General features: G+C 43.5%; 1 long non-coding RNA gene across 2 annotated transcripts; it reads left to right on the top strand.

The window, feature by feature from the left end:
* The first annotated feature begins 714 nt into the window (after window positions 1–714).
* Window positions 715–12954, top strand: LOC147995073 (uncharacterized). 2 transcript variants are annotated; one of them, XR_015686187.1, is made up of 4 exons: window positions 715–1130; window positions 1985–2102; window positions 10072–10203; window positions 12452–12954. It is a non-coding gene; the product is annotated as an uncharacterized LOC147995073 (long non-coding RNA). The 2 variants fall into 2 exon arrangements; XR_015686186.1 differs by lacking the exons at window positions 10072–10203; window positions 12452–12954 and adding an exon at window positions 7112–7608.
* Window positions 12955–19036: the final 6082 nt, after the last annotated feature.

Below are 19036 nucleotides of genomic sequence, written 5' to 3'. Positions count from 1 at the left end.
CTTCACCTCTATTAGGCAATGCTTTCCAGGCTTTAATGGCTATTTCATTAATCTGGGTATAGACCTGATCTGGATAACCAGTCTGGTCCAGAGCAAATCTGCCTATTCCCAATAGCATGTCAGCATCCCAATGTCTCTGAGGGTCTGCTCCTGAAGCCAAGTTGATGGCAGCTTGAGTGTTAGCATTTTCATAAAAGAAAGATTTCCAATCCAAATATTGACCCGGAGAGAGATAAGCTCTGGCTAAACTCCCCCAGTCTCCAGGGGTGAGACAGTATCTGCCAAGAGCCTCAATTTGAGCGATAACAAAAGCTGCGTTGACCCCATAGGTTTTGACTGACTCTGCTAATTGCTTTATTGTCTTAAAGTCAACAGGTTCATGATGTCAGTGCCCGTTTACATCCAGAAAAACTGGAAAACTCAATCCTAACTCTTTCCATACTTCTGGGCAAAAAGAAATACCTCCTGCAGGCTTCACCATCCTTTTACATTGAAAGTTATATGGAGGTGCAGGGGTGCCATTGGTACAATTGCTTTCTTATCTAATTCTTTGGCTTGTTTCTGCATAGCATAGGCCTGTGGCCAGTCACGATGATAAATCTCTTCCTCAAGGTCAACTAAGTCATTATCACTAAGCCCTGAGTCACTAGACATTCCCAAGGTCAATGCCTTTAATGAGGGATATATTTTCTTTGTCTCTAGGTCCTGATTATTACTTCTGTCTCTGTCTATCCTCTCCTTGGTCTTTTCTGTCTTTTCTTTTACTTCTTTTCCTCCCTTTCTTTTCTTTCCTTCCTTCAAAACTTTCTCTCCTTCTGACATACTCTCTTGTTGCTCTGTAAGGATTTTCTGACCTGTCCTAACAGCTTCTTCACATCATTTATCTTCTAAACAGGCACGAACCATACGCCAAAGCGGCTTTGTCCCTGGTTTAAGCTTGCCCTCTGTTGTTTCCCTATCTAGATCTTTTCCTTACTTGTCCCATGCTCTTAAAGTGAGCGACCCTGACACTATAAACCGCGGAGCACAACAATTACATTCATCAGAAAATCTCAACAGGACTTTCTTTTCGATTTTAAGCTTATGCTGACCAAGAAGCTCCTGAAGAGCTGACAGGAGCGGGGTGGAGTGTGAGTTTCCCTTATTTATGATCAATTTACGAGCAGGGTGAGCTGGCGTGTTTATTTGCACACGATCTAGTAGCTCACCATTAGTGGGCTCTTCCCAGCAAATGCATTTGTGCCCTGGATGGTGGCAATTCAAACAGTACCAACACCACAACACTAAAAGAGTAAAAGGCAAAAGTGCTAGTCCAACCCACAGAGGATCAAATGAGAAAGACAACATTGCAGTGTTCCACAAACCCTTTTGCCTCTAAAACAAGGCTTTCATCATCTCTGCTTACTCCAGAGAACCTTATTGTCCCATTAGGGAAATTTTTATAATCCCTATTCCCCGGGAGCTTTATGGTCCCTTATTCAGAAACTAATTGCCCCTTCTGGGAACTTACCGAAGTCGCAGTCCTGAGGCTGAAAAGTTCTGAACCCACACGAGAAAAGAGAATTTTCTCAGGTCTCCGTACATGGCCACCAGTTGAAGTGCCCACCTTGACTATCAAGGAAGACACGACACCGTTGGTTTCTTCTCAACAGCCTTTATTGCAGGAACACCTCATTCTTGATACGGGGACCCCGGGGAACAAGGGATTGGTGGAGTATGAGATACCTTATTAGCACGAATATCACCCTGGCCTTGTAAATGCCAGAGGAAGGCCAGGGACACGGCTATAATGGTTGTATACCACAAATGACCACTAGATGTCAGTGCCATCTTTAGCTGCTCCCAACAGAGGACAACCTGATGCTCCCTTAGAGATAAGGGGATGAGGGGGTGTTAACACAACTCTAAACATCCAACAGGAAGTGGGGCTCAAGGAGGTTTACAAAGATCATCACAGCTTTTCTAAACGTTTGCTCACCACCAGGCTGCCTGCCCTGAAGAGAAGCAGGAAATTCTGCCCAAGTGTAAGGTTTCTGGGGCTCTCCACAATTGAAAAGCAAGCTTCATGTTCTGGGATGGGAGCATCTGAAGACTATCTCAAGGTAGGGTGAGGGAGGGAGGCAGTGGGAGGGAAGAGGAGGGAGGGAGAGAAGAAGGGATGGAAGAAGGAAGGGGGGAGTGAGGAGGGATGAAGGGAAGGAGGGAAGGGAGGAAGATAGGAGGGAGAGAAGGATTGAGGGAAGGAGAGAAGGCATGAGGGAGGGAGGGAAGGGAAGGAAAGAGGTAAGGAGAAGACAGGGAAGGAGGAAGAGAGGAAGGGAGGGAGAGTAGGAAAGAAGGGAGGGAGGAAGGAGGGAGGGAGAAAAAGAGAGAAGGGAGGACTGAGGAAGACAAGGAGGACTTTGGGATTGACTGAGGATATACTCAGTGGTAGAGAACTTGCCTCGCACACTGGCTCTTACAAAAGGCCAAACAAGTGGATAAAAGGACTCCACAACTTTCCAGTACTCAAGGAGGAAGCAGAAAGAAGCAAACACACCCTGAACACCCATCTCATCTGCCTCTGCCACTAGGGAGCTGTGTGACAGGGAAAGGCCTCTCCTAGCTCCAAGGTCAGCTGTCAAAGATACAGATGGATTGGGGAGGAATCCTTGGGCTAGCCTAGGCTTTGGCCTTGCTCTAGAGGATGTGGAGTGCTTTCCAGGAAGGTTTGAAAGGATCCCAGCCAGAAAATGCAGACAGGGCTCTGAGGGGCAGGACAGGCAATAAAATCAGTAACTTATCAGACGCCTATAGCCTAACCCTAAAGATGTACTTCCTTAAAGGCATAGTGTGTGGAAGGGACAGGGAGACCACCTCAGTCCAAGGCCTCCATTAGCGATCCTGCCCCCAGGAGACCAGTGAAAGGGAGCACACAGACCACCCCCGTTTGCCCTGCATCCACTGTGTGGGATCCTACATCAACTTTCTCCACCACTTGCTTGCCAAATGAGGAGACCTTAGTAGAACAGGTAATAATCATGCTCTCCATGTTCTCATTCTGGCTGGAGACTCCATAGAAGGTGCTGCCGTCCTCATCCATGTTGGTGTTCAGGTCTGCCTGCCAGGGACAGAGGAAGGTGTGTTGTCTGCTGGTGTGTCCTAGGGTTCCAAGGACCAGAGAACAGGACTTTCAAAGAGTGGGGACAGGGGCAGACAAGTAGAGCCAATTGACTTAACTTCATTTTCACCAATATGGATAATGTGGGATTTTTACAGGGGTTACACATGTTTAGCATAGTACTCTTGGTAAATTGTAGGTTCGGAAGGGCCAGTGTCTACGCAAAAAAAAAAAAAAAAAAAAAACAACAAAAAACAAAACAAAAAAAAAAAACAAAAAAAAAAAACAAAAAAAACTGCCTACCTATTGGTTTTGTGCTGGTTGGTAGGAAACAGAAGGAATAATTGGAGTGTACTGTCTGTAGGTACCACTTGTGACCCTGTGGACAAACGTCCAGTGGCTGGATGCACATTGAAATCACCTGTCTCCAGGTGAACACCCTTTACCAGTGATATCTAGACAAAGCTGTGTGGCAATTTCCTCTAAGGGAAGAAAGGGTTAGCATTCTATTATTAGAAATGTTACTTGGTTTTGTTACTTTTGCTACATATTTTGTTTGTATCTAAAGTCTTAGGCAATCTAAGAACAAATGAAATGTAAAGATGCAGTAAAAAGGAATTGCTTGGTGTTCCTGGCTCAGTGTGTGAACAAAAGTCTTAAACAAAGACAGCTGTAAACAAAATCCCAAGGATTAGGCTTCTTTTCTTCTTCTTTTTTTTTTTTTGACTTTTGTGATTTTTCTCTTTTGATACTTGCTTAACATGCATGTGCTGTAAAAAAATAATTAACAAGGAAATAGCTTGGGATGGCGCCTAGCTTTGCTTTAGTGTCTTATGAAGTTTCCATGAACAATCCAAGCACAATGTTAAGAACACTTGTATTAATGTTTGTTTAAGTGGAAAAAAATTATGAACTTTTCAACTACCAACAAAAAATGGTGGCAGGACATGGGTAGGTCTCAGTGAGAGAACCTTTGGCCTGGAAGGACCTGAAGGAGAGAAGAAAAGAAGAATTGGTTCACATTTGGTTCACAGCAGACACAGTAGGGCCTCGCTTACCCCAGAATCCTGGCTCGGTGCCAGCCTTTCTGGTTTGCTTCCAAAACAATGAGAATTAAGTTCCTAGCTGCCCGCATGGGAGCAGGTGAAGTAATTCTTGGTTGGATAGTGTATTAATTACTTTAAGTTTGCTGTAACTACATACTGCAGAAAGCCTAAGAGAGGAGAGGTTTAATCGCCATCCCAGTCTCTCATAGCAGGGTAGGCATGGCAGAATGATTCCATCTACTACTAAGAAGACAAGATGGTGGCTGTGCATATGGCATGGTCCAGGAAGCCAAGGCCACAAGTCCAAACCAGGACTTGCCCCTAGAGTCTCATTCTCAGCGGCAAGCCCACACCTCTTAAAAGTTCCATCACCTTCAAAACAGTCATAGGATGAGGACTGGTGACTCCAAATGGAAATCTGTGGGAGCCACTCACTGCAGACCCAGAAAAGGTCAAGCCAATGAGTCAGAAATGCCCAGAGTATGTATAGCCTCTTCTGTAGTAATCTGAGCTATGAGCCCTGCAGAATCAGAAAGGAGAACACATAGAGCTATAAACCTTACACCATCAGAAAGGAAAACCACACAGTTCCCACCCATCATAAAGCCGAGTAGACATTCCCATGTCAAAGAGAAAGCAAGGGAGAACAGCAAGAAGGGACCCGGTGCTGGAAAGAGGAAGACTCAGTGGCTAAGAGAACTTGCTGCTCTGACAGAGAACCTGAGCTCAGCTCCCAGTACCCCTGCTATGCAACTCATGCCCTCTTCTGTTCTTTTCTCACCTCCATGGGCACCCATACACACGAGCTCACATGTCCACAAAAACTTTAAAGAAAAGGGTTGCAACTCTGGAAAGTAAACAGGAGACTCTACAGTGTCAGCGCCAGTGCCCAAGCTTTTGTCATTTGCCAAGGCTAGTCGCTCTTGGCTGTGGCTGGGGAGGGCGGAGCTGTACGTGCTGCTTCAGGACTCCTCCCGGGAGGAGATGACAAAAAGGATGGATACCTCCCTAGCTAACCACATTTCCACCCACCCTGCTGAGTTCTGGATACTCTCGGGGGTTCAGGAGGTCAGAGTTGAGGTCCTCCAGTTGGAGGTGGAAGGTGCAGACCCTAGTTAGTGTGAGAGGCAGATGGAGAGGTGGCTCCGTGGGTCAGAGCAACTGTTCTTGCAAAGGACCTGGGTTCTCCTCTCAGCACCCACGTGGAGTCTCTCCTAGGCTGGGAGGGCATATTAGGCTTGATGGAAAAGCAGAGAGATATGGGAGCCCTGATGTTTGTTGTGAGGCCGGGATGGCTCTCATGGGAAATGTTGAAAAGGATCTTTATTTTTAATGTGGTATGCTAGAAGATAGAAAGGTCATATTTCAAAATGGCAATGGGCCGTGAATGCTGCCCTCAAGACAGCTGAAGAACCTATGGCACAAAATCTTACTGGGGTTTGGTTCCATACCTTTTTAGGCAGTTTACATAGCAAATAAGAAAGTAAGAGGAGAAAGTGGGGCTGGCAAAATACTTGGATAATTGGGTAAAGACACCTGAATCCAAGGCTCTTCTGAGTTTGATCCTGGAATTTACATAGTGTAAGTAAAGGACTGTCTCCAATAAGCTGTCCTCTGCCTCCACCTTAGAGCCATGGCATATATGTACACACACACACACACACACACACACACACACACACACACACACACACACACACGTAGGGGCACATAAAATAAACTTGACTAGGCTTTTAAGTTTAAAAAAAACCTTGAAAACCTGTCCTCAATTTTCTGAAGGCAATCACAGTTTCTTAGTCTACTAGCAAGTTTGTGCAATAAGACATTAGGCTATTTTAATTATGATAATATAAGAAATCATAATCTGGCCTGGAGAGATGGCTCATGAGTGCAGACAAAGAGGCTCAGTGGCTACAAGTCCATCATCGGGGCATTGATATGAACTTTGGGCTTATATAGGGGATGGGTTTCAAAAGAATAACAAAGCAGGCTTGGTCTCTGTGCAGCCTGGTTGGTCCTTATCTCTGTGGTCTGTTGACCATTATCTAAGTTCTGCTTCATATGACAGGCAGAAGTTCCCACTGTCTTTGAGGCACTGCAGTTCCTGCAATTAAGACTCATTACAGATTTAACACTGTGTCTGGAGACATTCAAGCATCCCAGAACAGGGCATCATGAAAGCTGTGATAAGATACCTCTGTGTCTTGAACTTTGGGAAACAGGGTATCTAGCCTTGGTTTTTAAACAGATATTTCTTTAATACTTAGCAGAGCTCACGCTGAGTTGAAGCGTGTGATGATGAAGTGTGCAGAGTAAGGTAGGCAAACACAGATGAAGGTAGAGACACCAGGCTTTTGTTGCTTTGGGAGCCCAAATACGAGTGAATACTTTATAGGAAAGCACTTTCTAGGCACCTGTGACAGCAATAGCAGCTACTTAAATATTCATTATATTCATCAGGATTCATTAAGTAAGCCACTTAGCTAATTATTATTACTTTTCTTTGATAAGACAAGGCCTCTGTGTAGTCCTGGCTATCCTAGATTTCCTTATGTAGACCAGGCTTGCCTTGAACTCACAGGGATTCACCTGCCTGTGCTTCTTAAGTGCTGAGATTAAAGACATGAGCCACCATGCTTTGTAGACTTAGGATTTTTCAAAACCTACTTTAATTTTGGTTCTTAAATGGTTCACCTTCCCCTGTAGCCCACCACCCACCAGAGTTAGGGGAAAAGAAAGTTAATGGAATACAGGGTTTATGGACTTATTTAGAAATAGTCCTTGGGGGGAGTGAAATCTTCACAGTCAGCAGCAGTGCAGTCCACTTGGCAAACACCAAACACAAATCAGTCACAGTGGCTCCTTCTAGAAGAAACCTCCAGGCTCCACCAGCCAATCAATCAGCAGGAGTCATCGGAATCAGCTGGAATGCCACCAGAAGTTCATACATGCTTTTCTCTCTCAGAAGTCAGGACAAGTGAAGAAATCAATGAACCAAGGCAAGAGCCTCATCAGTGAATACCAGGGTCAGAGAAGCCCAAGGAAGACCAGCAAAGAGTTGCAAGGTGAACCAGTGCAAAAGCATCGTCCACTATCTGTTGGTTTCTACTCATCCTCTTTCCAAATATTACACATTCCCTCAAGCATTTGCTCCAGAAAAACATCACATGCCATTTCACCAGACAGCTTCCAGAAAACAGTCTGTTCTCAGCAAGACATGCTCTCATAAAACAGTTTCCAGAATGAGCTGGAGAGGTGGCTCAGCAGTTAAGAGGCCTGCATGCTCTTTCAGAGGTCCTGAGTTCAATTCCCAGAAAACCAATGGTAGCTCACAAGCATCTACAATGAAACAGGATGCTAACTTCTGGTGTTTATGAAGAGACAACACTGCACTTATATTAAAAAAATAAAGTTTCCAGAAAACCCCAAGGAGTCTCTAATAAAACCAGAAATTTCCACTTTCATGCCTGGCCTTCAAATACATTTTTAAAGAAAAATAAACTGGGAGTGCTGGCAGAGGTTGGTAAACCTAACACTGAAAAGGCTGGGTTTGGAAGATTCCAAGCTCAAGGTTAGCTTGAACTATAGAAAGATGCCTTGCTGGAAACTTTCAATTTTATGGTGTGTGAATTACACCTCAATATATTATTTTTAGAATTTCTGTGTGGCCACTAATACAGATGTTCTCTGTAGGGATTTTGACTGCTGTTGTTGCGATTTCGCTGTTTAATGGAGGTTTTTTCAGGAAAGTTTCTAACTCTTAATGGAGCATTGGAAGTCGAATATGGTGACAAGAAACAAATAACTATACATCGATGGGTTGTAAAAGCCCTTAAAGTTGCCAATATTGGTGTTAAACTCAAGTCTAAGTCAATAGAGTGAGCTTTTGAATTAAGTCAGGAAGACCCAGTAGGGGGCGCTCTGTGCCCTAGCTATGGAAGGTTAGTGAGCCTCAGTCAGGTTTGTTGGACCAGTTTTTTTAGCTTTGAAAAGTAGCAATTACAAGCAGCTAATCAATGGTGTTCTGCTTTGAAAGATGTGCCTTATATTCCACTGGAATTGACGTTTTATTTTATCTTTTCATTTTCATGATATAAAGGATTTTTGTTGTTGTTACTGGTGGGTTGTTTTGTAGGTTGGCAGAGTGCTTGTTTCCCATATGTAAGGTCCTGGATTCAGTCCTAGCCCTGAAGAAAATCAGATGTACTTGAAAGCTTGTTTTTGAACCTCTATATTGTTTATCTCTGTGTGCTTAAATACATGCTATGTAAAATAATTGGCATGAAAGAATTATTTCAAAGAAACAGTAAGTCTGTTCTACTTATTTTAACTTGCAAAGAAACCTGATTAATGGCCTATTTCCCTTTCACCTCACTCCATCTTCTTCTTAAACAAATGTGTCCTCCTTTCCTTTCTGTTGCTGTGATAATTCACTGTGACCAAAATCAGCCTAGGGAAGAAGGGTGTGTTTGGCTTCACTGTCTCAGTCATATCCATCATTGAATGAAGTCAGGGCAGGAAGGAACCTGGAGGGAAGAAGCATGGACGATTGATGTTCTGGCTCATGCTCAACCAGCTTCCTTGTACAGCCCAGGATCACCGGCCCAGGGAATGGTGCCACCCACAGTGGGCAGAGCTCTCCTATCTGAATTAAGATAATGAAAACAAACTCACATATACATGTCCACAAACCAACTTTATAAAGCTAATTGCTCAATTGAGAGACTTTTTTTTTTGGAGGTCTAGGTAGGCCATGTCAATTTCACAGTTAATAATAACTAGAACAATGCTTGTTCTTTCATTGTTTCAAAGATCAGTGTTTGAGGCCTGACTGGTCCATTAAGAACATTGCATCGTTGGGCATGGTGAAACTCACCTTTAATCCCAACACACAGGAGACAGACATTAGGGGATCTCTGTGAGTTTGAGGCCAGCCTGGTCTATATAGCAAGTTCCAGTACATCCTGGATTACACAGAGAGACCCTGTCTTTAAAAAATAAATTAATAAAGAAAGAAAGAAAGAAAGAAAGAAAGAAAGGAGGAAGGAAGGAAGGAAGGAAAGGAGGAAGGGAAGAAGGAAGGAAGGAAGTGGTTATTTGAAAGAAAATGGCCCCCATAGGCCCATAAGGAGTATTGCTATTAGGGGATATGACTTTGTGGGAGGAAATATGTCACTGGGGCAGGCTCTGGGGTTTAGAATGCTCAAGCCAGGCCCAGTGTGGCACTCCTTTCTTCCAGTCTGCTGATCCAGATGTAGAACCCTTGGCTTCTTCTCCAGCAACATGTCTGTCTGTGAACTACCATGCTTCCTGCCATGATCATAATGAAGTAAACCTCCGAATGTAAACCAGCCACAATTAAATGTTTTCCTTTATAAGAGTTGCCATGGGGACTGGAGAGATGGCTCAGAGTTTAAGAGCACTGTCTGCTCTTCCAGAGGTCCTGAGTTCAATTCCCAGCAACCACTTGGTGGCTTACAACCATCTATAATCAGATCTGGTGCCCTCTTCTGGCCTGCAGGCATACATGCAGGCAGAAAGCTGTATGACATATACATAATAAATAAATAAATGTTAAAAAAAAGAATTAAAAAAAAAGAGTTGCCATGGTCATGGTGCCACTTCACAATTAAGGAAACCCAAAAGCAGAAAAATGGAATGAAGGAAGGTGTAGGGAGCGACACATATAGATAAAAAGATGGCACTGACATCCGGTGGTCGTTTGTGGTTAACAACCTTACAGTGCATGTGTTGGCATACCTCCGGCATCTACAAGACTGGGGTGATATTCATGCTAATGAGGTATTTCATGCTCCACCAATCCCTAGAGGAGAAACATATAGCCATAGCCTGTTTTGTATATAAGGCTAGTGCCTTTGTTGCTCGGGGTCCCCGTATCTACAATGAGGTGTTCCTGCAATAAAGGCTGTTGAGAAGAATCCAACGGTGTTGCATCTTCCTTGCTGGCCATGGTGGGCGTGGCAACTGGTGGCCCATACGGCGACCTGAGGACATCCTCGTGGATTCAGAACTCTGCAGATCAGGACAGCGACCTCGGTAAGCTCCCAGATAAGGGACAATAAAGCTCCCGGTTAAGGGACAATAAAGCTCCTGGGTAAGGGACAATAAAGCTCCTGGGTAAGGGACAATCAAGTTCTCTGGAGATGAGCAGAGATGATGAAAGCCTCATTGTAGAGGCCAAGTGATAAGGGGGACACAAGGTAGAGCAATGCTTTTCTCCCCGGTTGACCCTTTGTGGATAAGACTTATAATTTTGTTTCTTTTCTTCTTTGTGTGGTGGATTTGCTTTCTTTTGAATTGCTACCGTCCTGGACGTGAGTGCATTTGCTGGGAATAGCCAACAAGTGCCAGGCTACAAAGTCATGTGTAAACAAACACGCCAGCCCACCCTGCTCGTAAAACCACTCGTAAATAAAAAAGTTCCCCAGTTAATGTGGGACAATTCAAGTCCACGGTAGTAAGCAGTGATAAGGCCTCCAGGCATGGAGCAAGTGTAGTGAGTAGGAAATTTAATTTTATGGACCCCGCTCTAGTGGCGGTGTGTTGGTTGATAGCCAACGTTATTTTTTTTTGAAGCATAGTGTTTTATCTGTGCTTGTGCTCGCAGCCCACACAGTAGGAGGGAGCGAAACTAGCTGTGGAGCCGCTGCAGCGAGCATGGGGACTTATCAGTCTCACCCAATTTTTCTGGCTCTTCAAGAGCTGTTTGAAAGAAAAAGGCTTAGGATGAAAAGAAGCACTATAGAGAGATTTCTTAGTGAATGCGATGCCATTGCACCTTGGTTCGCTGTCTCTGGGAATCTCATGGTGGACAGCTGGGATAAGCTGGAGAAGGATTTAGATTTTGCTTGGGAGCAAGGAACCTTGAAGGTGGGGGTTCGGCCAGTATGGCGCTTAGTGCATAGCTGCCTAGAAGATCAGAAATGCTGTCAGCAGGCTATAGAAAAGGGACAGGCTGTGTTAGAAATGCTACAGGAGGAACGATCTGAAAAGACTGAGAGTGAGGCGGGGGAGGACTCTAAGGAAAACAAGAACAAGAAAGGAGTTTATCCATCCCTCAAAGAACAAGGTCAGAAAAAAAATTCCAGTTGCTGCCTTTAGTGGCCTGACCTTCAACATTTGCTCACAGAAGGAGAGCATTCATTAAGAGAAGTTCTTTAAGGGAGCCTACCTTATCTGTTGGCCTTATTCCAAGAGAGGAGTTGTACTCCAACATTAAGTTACTTTTCCCGTTGGTCATCATTGACATGTAGAGTGCCTTTGATCCTATCCCCTCAGCAGCCAGTTCCTGCTCCTATGGTCAAAATGCCCCAGGTTTGGGGACAGGGGAGCCCCTGAAGTAGTTTCAGAAAAAGTCTGCAATAGACTGTGAGTAACTTTGTTTTGCCAGACAGAACAGGCTTTACTCCAGGATGATGAGAGGAGAAAGTCTTGGCACCGGCTCTTCAGCTGACTCCAACTGGAGGCTGTGGCCAAGGACAAGATTAATGTTTTCTTTTCCATGGGCCTTTAGCCCACTGAGACAGTTTGATAAAGGGCTGCTACTGAGGTCCTGAAAGTCCCAGGTGAACTGGTTACAATTCTTTTGTCAGCCACTTGGCATCTAACACCCAGGTCTACCGCCAGGCTCCAAGGATGGGTCTCTGAAGGGCTGGAAAATGCCCCACCAATCTGGCTAAGGTTATTTTGCTTTCAGTTAAAGATTGTAGCACCCTAGAAATGGCCTATGCTAAAGTGGTTAAGGTGCTTGAAAACAATCAATTGTTCATAGCACCAGAAAAGGTTCAAATGGGCAAAAAAGGGGAGTATTTAGGAACAAAGATTACTCCTCATAGTATTTCCCCTCAGAAAATTGAATTACAAAAAGATCATTTAAAAACATTAAATGACTTTCAGAAATTACCCCGAAGCATAAATTGGATTCGACCCTATATTAAAATGCCCAATGTAGAGTTACAACCACTCTATGAAATCCTGAAAGGGGATTCTCAGCTTACTTCACCCTGTGCTTTAACCAAGGAAGCACGATTATCCTTAAGGAAAGTAGAAGGAAGACTGGAAAAGGCAATGCTAAGAAGGTACAAGGAAAAGGAGGATCTGCTTTGTGTATACTGAGAACCTTTCGTCCGCCTACAGGAGTGCTATGGCAACAAGGACCACTTCTTTGGATTTATCCCCATATTTCTCCTAATAAGACCCTTGAATATTATGTCCTAACTGATGAATGTGTGGCCCAGATCCCGTGATTTCGAGATCTAGGGGAGCTGTTTGTGTTTTTCCACAGAATCAAGACAATCCAATTTGGGTGCCTGAGCGTTTGACTCACAAACTGCCTCCTGCTACTCCTGACAATGGAACTACGCACTCTATTATTGCTGGGAATGGTAATACAGGTTGATTCACTCACGCTGTGGGCTATTGCCAGATCCTGGCCAGTACTTATGCCAGTTCATAACAATTCTACTGTTTTGCCAACCTTTTTCTCCATATCCTGTTTGCATGATGTTCCTTGTATAGTGCCAAATGGAGAATGACCCCAACGGTATACTGCCACTAATCTTTCTTTGTTACATACATTATGTTTCACTCTTAAAAATTCCTCCCAGCAGATGGGGGCTGGAGAGATGGCTCAGTGGTTAAGAGCACCGACTGCTCTTCCTGAGGTCCTGAGTTCAAATCCCAGCAACCACATGGTGGCTCACAACCATCCGTAATGAGATCTGATGCCCTCTTCTGGTGTGTCTGAAGGCAGCTACAGTGTACTCATATACAGTAAAATAAAATCTTTAAAAAAAAATTCCTCCCAGCCTTGTATATGGCTTCGAAGGACAACATTGACTAATTGGTTAGATCCTATGAGCAGTAGTGCTATGGGCGCTGGTGCCATCCTGGCTGCTTTGAGTCAAGTTACCCAAGGAGCCTCTTCAGGCAGTGGAGACACATCAGTCAATAATTCTGCTGAGTTGAACATTACAACTTTGATTATGATGCATAATTGTAGTTTTCCTTCATGCCCGGGGCAAGGCAGTCACACACTGGATAACTCTACCTGTCATAGAGTCCTACCTACTTGCCCCCCCATATCAAGAGTTTCCACCTGATTTTACCCCATGTCAGAGTCCATTCCATAGAGCAAAACAATTCCTACCGGGATTTGAATTTTCCCTTCCTCTTGGCCATGTACAGTATGATCGGAGGGAAAATAAGACTGGCAAGCATAATTTTTGGCCTTGGTATCAATGGGTATTATCAAATGAGCAGGGAGCATACACATCTCTAATTCCTTTTGCCCGATTATTAGGTGAAGAATTTACATTGTATAATATTTCAGCCACTAGAACAAATAACAAACCAGTTTAGTAAATGTAAAGATTAATGTCCTTTTAGCAAATGATACTGCCGTTGGTGCTTCAGTATGTGTTAGACCACCTTTCTTTTTTCTGATAAGCACTAATGTAAGCGATGATGCTTTAAATTATAATAACTCTGATGTAGTCTGCTATTTAGCTGAATGCTGGAATGGCACCAATGATACCTCAGTGATGGTCAAAATTCCCTCCTTTGTGCCAATCCCAGTAGAGGCCAACCCAGATAGCTTTCCTATTCTTAATTTGCTAAGAACCAGAAGGGATTTTGGAATTACGGCAGTCATAATTTCAGCTATTGTGCTGTCTGCTGCTGCAGCTACCACAGCTGCAATTGCTATGACTAATCAAGTACAGACGGCTGAGACTATCAATCAGATTGTGGAAAGAACCGCAATGGCACTAGAGATACAAGAAGAATTTAATACCCACTTGGCATCTGGCTTTCTGTTAGCTAATCAATGGATAGATTTAATCCAAGAACAAATTAAAGCACTATATCATATGACACAGCTGTCCTGCATTTCCTCCCTTAGAGGTTTATGCATTACTCCTTTGCAAGCTAATTTTTCTCAGTATTCTCAACAGAGCAAAGAAATCTCGAATTATCTGAAAGGAAACTGGTCCATGAAAGCAGAGCAACTATCGAGACAATTGCTGATGCAGATTGCTGTCCTTAACAACACTAGATTGGAACCTATCACGTTTGGAGATTTCACCTCATGGATTACCCATGCTTTCTCCTTTTTTAAAGAATGGACTGGCATGTTTACCTGGGGGGGGCATTGTCCTCTTGGGATTCGGAGTATGTCTCTGGCTCTTCTGCTGTTTAAAAAGAGAGCATGCCTGACACAAAGCGATTGTTTACCAGGCTATGGTCGCCATTGAAAATGGTGCTTCTCTCAACATATGGCTGGCCTCTTTGAAAAATTAAGAGTTCGCCCTAGATCATTTTTGTCACTATCAAGTGAAATCATTGTATCCAGAGATGGGCAACTTTCCTTGGGCTTGGACCAACCTAAGACAAGGGGCCCAGTGGCGATAGGGTAACCCTATGACTGGTAAGGCTGAATCGCCAAGAGGAATGACCTAAGACAGGAGCAATGACAATATTGACGTGACACCCTGATCTAGACTAGTCATAGACAGAGGTGGTTACACCCCGTTTAAACATACGGGCTGGTCAAATGCTCCTCTGCCCAGTTTCTCCCCCAATAAAAACACAGGTATAGCCCAGAACAGTGTGTTACACCATAAGTTCATTTCTCGCCATTGGGGTGCAGTCCTAACTTCAAGAGTGGCTTGCCATGGCCGAGCTGGGCACTCTGTGTGACATGTCTGATCTCTCTCAGACCACTACTTCCACCTAGTGGCTTTTTTATAAAACAAAAAAGGGGGGCTTGTAGGGAGCTGCACATATAGATAAAAAGATGGTGATGACATCCGGTGGTCATTTGTGGTAAACAACCTTACAGCGCATGTGTTGGCATACCTCCAGCATCTACAAGGCCAGGGTGATATTCATGCTAATGAGGTATTTCATGCTCCACCAATCCCTAGAGGACAAATATACAGCCATAGCCTGTTTTTGTATATAAGGCTAGTGCCTTTGTTGCTAGGGGTCCCCATACCAACAATGAGGTGTTCCTGCAATAAAGGCTGTTGAGAAGAATCCGACTGTGTTGCATCTTCCTTGCTGGCCGAGGTGGGCGTGGCAGGAAGGAAGGAAGGTAGGAAGGAAGGACAGAAAGAAGGAAAGAAGGAAGCTACATGACTAGAATATTTGTTCCTTCAATGGAATTTTGAATCCAAATACATTTGTATAAAAATTCTTTATATCATCTTAGTATCTAACATTCAGATTTTATTTTTAAGCCATGTTACGAAGTGCTGCATTTTTAAATATCTCAGGAATACGCTTCAATTTGAAATAAATTGTTTCTATTATCACCCAAATAAAAATTAGAATGTTTTATGCTGGGCTTTATAGCATATGCTTTTAGGCCCAGCATTCAGGAGGAGAATCAGGCACATGGATCTCTATGAATTCTGAGCTACATAGCAAGTTTGAGGCAAGCCAGGGCTGAAGAGTGAAACCCAGTCTCAAAAAAACAAAACAAACACATTTCATGATATAACACTCATCTTTCTTTATGGCAGGTGTCATTATTGTTTCAATATTTTCCTGTTCTACTGAAAAAATTTAGGTCTCAACCACAATATTAGTTTTACAGCAAGTTTTATGTTTTAAAAAGCCAGCAATATGTAGTCCTCAAATGTGAGTTCTTTGGAAGCAGAAGCAGGCAGATCACAGCAAGTTCAAAGACAATTCCAGCTAGTCTCTAGTCGGTCAGAGCTACATAGAATCAAACAAGAGTGTCTAGTGTTCTAGTGGGGTATTTTTCTATGGTCTGAGAACCTTCTAGATGAGTACCCTGTAATTAGAATATTTAGAGTTGGTAGAAGGTCACATACTCAAGATATATAGTTTAATAACCAAAATGCTAACAAAAACTAAGTGGTACTTAGGAGATTGCTTGGAGACCACCTAGAGTAAGAGCTGCTGGCTGCTCCAACCAGAGAGTAAAATAACACAAAAATAATTGGATAGAAACAGGGCCTGCTAGTGACACCATGACACAACCAACGACACCACAATACCACCCACGACACCAGGACTGAGAAAATGGTGCGCTCAGAGTGCTTGGAGGCAAACTGAGTGAGGATCCCTGGAGGCTTAGGAGTATGTGCTGAATGTGAGTGCTGGGACCTGAACCCAGTTCCACTAGAAGTAGGTAAGCATTGCTGGTTTTCTTGTGGATAGAGATGAATGTATGCATGCCTGTTGGTGCAGTAACCCAGCTGAATGTATTGCTTTTCATGCTGAAGGCTGGAATTCTGTCTCATCTCATTTTATTTAGAGATAATCCCATATGAACCAATGCAGTATTGATATAAGGGAATCTGATTACACTAATTCCATTATTAAAAATATACATTTCAGGGCTGGAGAGATGGTTCAGTGGCTAAGAACCTTGGCTGTTCTTCCAGAGGACCCCTGTTCAATTCACAGCAACCACAAGGCAGCCCATAACTGTCTGTAACTGCTGTTCCAGGGGATCCCACACCCTCACAAAGACAAAACATCATTACCTAGGAAACAAACATAGACAAGTTTTAAAAAAATCAGCCAAGAATTTGTGGTGCATGCCTTTAATCACAGCACTAAAGGGACAGAGTCTGGCAGATCACTGAGTTTGAGGCCAGCCTGGTCTACATAAGCGGCTTCCAGGACAGCCAGGATTACACATAATGCTCAAACAAACAAACAAACAAACAAATCCTCAAAAACACACATTTCAGAACAAAACAGGCTCTTCATACCCTTTGTAGATTGATATTCTCACTGTTTCATTTTAGCCCCTGTACTTTCAATGGCTTCCCATAGATGGTCTATGTGTGGGGTAGGCTGGGACTACCACAAGTTCAAAAACCAGACAGATGTCTCTTCCCAGTATTTGCTGTCTCCATCAAAGAAAGACGTCAAAAGTAAGACAAAGTAAGGAGTTTAGGTGAAGATTATTACAGGACAAAGGCTTCTATCTACTCCAGAGTGGATCAGGTTCCTAATTTGGGGAGCAGTGAGGTGTTTCAAGCCAGGACTTCCCCATGTAACTTGGCTGTCCTGGTACTTGCTCTGTAGACCAGGCTAGCCTTGAATTTATAGAGACCAGACTGCCTCTGTCTCCCAAGTACTGTGATTAAAGTTATGCACCACCCCCACCCCACCCCACCCTTGGCTGTTTCAGGTTTCTTGAATGAGTTGCATCTAGGAATTATGGGTTGCTCACCTTATGGGAAAACTTTAATATCAGAAATTTTGAGTTGAAGTGAAGGAAAGATGGGAAATCCAGGAATGGGTTTAGAATTTTCCAAAATAGGGTTCAGTTCCTTTTCCTACACTATTGGGGTCGGTGATTCTGATGTGCCATGTTGTCAGGTGCATGATGGGAAGTGCAAATCGAAAGGGCAAAGGATATGCACGTAGACGTTTAATAAAGCAGAAGATTGACAGTCACCTTAGTTGGTCTTGCTGGTCCCAGCAGGTCTGAGTGGTCTAAGTGTAATATGGTAACTACATCAGAGTCAGTTTGCAGTTTGTCCCTTGCTTTTACCAGCACTGATCTATCTGACTGTGTCAGTTTGGCATTTGAATTTCAAAGATCCTACAGTAATGTTGCTCCAAATAACAGACAGTGAGTAAACTCTCAGTGAGGTGGAGCTGAGCATGCAGACTCCGTGTAGAGCAAACCATGTCTGATGCCGGCATGTATCAGTTTCAGGATATTGCTGCTTGAGTGTTAGAGCATGCGAACCTTGAAACCACTTATGACTTTGATGTTGAGTGGGAAAGAATGTTCAAAGTAGGCAGATTTTAAATCGGGAAAGAATCAATGAAAGTCTTGGAAAATGGTTTTGATAGACTCATCTGATTTCTTAGTATGGAAATGTAGCAAACACAGCATTTAAGGCACGTTTGTGTGAGCACAGTCTGGGGCAGACCTTTCTTTATTCCCAAGGAACCCATACAGTGGGAAGAGCACATCCTCAGGGAAGCACTGCAAAAGCATTGATCTCTTTATGCAGGAAGAAGACTGTACTCACTTTCCTGTGTTTGACAGCACATTTGTGTCCTATTCAGGGAACAGAGATGGTATTTGGCAAAGTTGTTTGACCAAGCACAAGGTAAATAATAGTCATTTGGGGAGTTGTTTCTTAAAATTTGCTCCTTGCTGCAAAAGATTAGATATCTACAGTAGAACATTTTAATTACATAGAGTAAAACTACAAAAGTGTGTCATTAAGAATGAATACTGCTGAGCCGTGTCCTCTGAGCTTGCTTCATACTTTTAAATTGATTTGCGTTCGTAATGATTCTGTTTTCTCGCTGTGTGTATTTTTGCACACAGAGTCCAGAAGAGCTCATCAGATCTTCTTGGACTAGAGTTAAGAAAGTTGTGAGTTGCGTGTAGGTGCTGGGAACTGAACCTGGGTCCTCTGGAAGAGCAGCAAGCGCTCTTACCTGCTAGGCCATCAGCAGCTGCAACCTGCTTTCATTTTGTTTTGTTTTGTTCTTTTGTCCTGGGTGCTTGGATTACAGTCAGCAGCCACCATGTCCTGCTTTAAAATGACCTCTTTTACAAGAAATGTAGTTATTCCCAATTTGAGCTTTCATCTTACCTTTTGTTTCTTAAGATTTATTAACTATTATTTCATGTGCGTGTGCTTTAGTGTATGTTTGTGTGCCCTGTCCATTGAATCTGGAGCTTAGTGACTGATAGGTTGGCTGACGGTTTCTCTGCCCAATCCTGGGCCTCCAGGCCTTGCTACCATGTCTGGTTTCTCACATAATTGCTAAGGATCCTATCTCAAGTCCCCATCGATATGGAACAAGTACTTTAATCCACTGATGGCCAGCAATGTGCTGGTTTTTCATGCCCAGT

Source organism: Rattus norvegicus, chromosome 4, assembly GCF_021556685.1.
Source record: "Rattus norvegicus strain SHRSP/BbbUtx chromosome 4, alternate assembly SHRSP_T2T, whole genome shotgun sequence".
In the NCBI taxonomy this organism is placed as follows: Eukaryota; Metazoa; Chordata; class Mammalia; order Rodentia; family Muridae; genus Rattus; species Rattus norvegicus.
The sequence above is the reverse complement of the archived record's forward strand: the minus strand, read 5'-3'. Positions and strand labels throughout refer to the sequence as shown.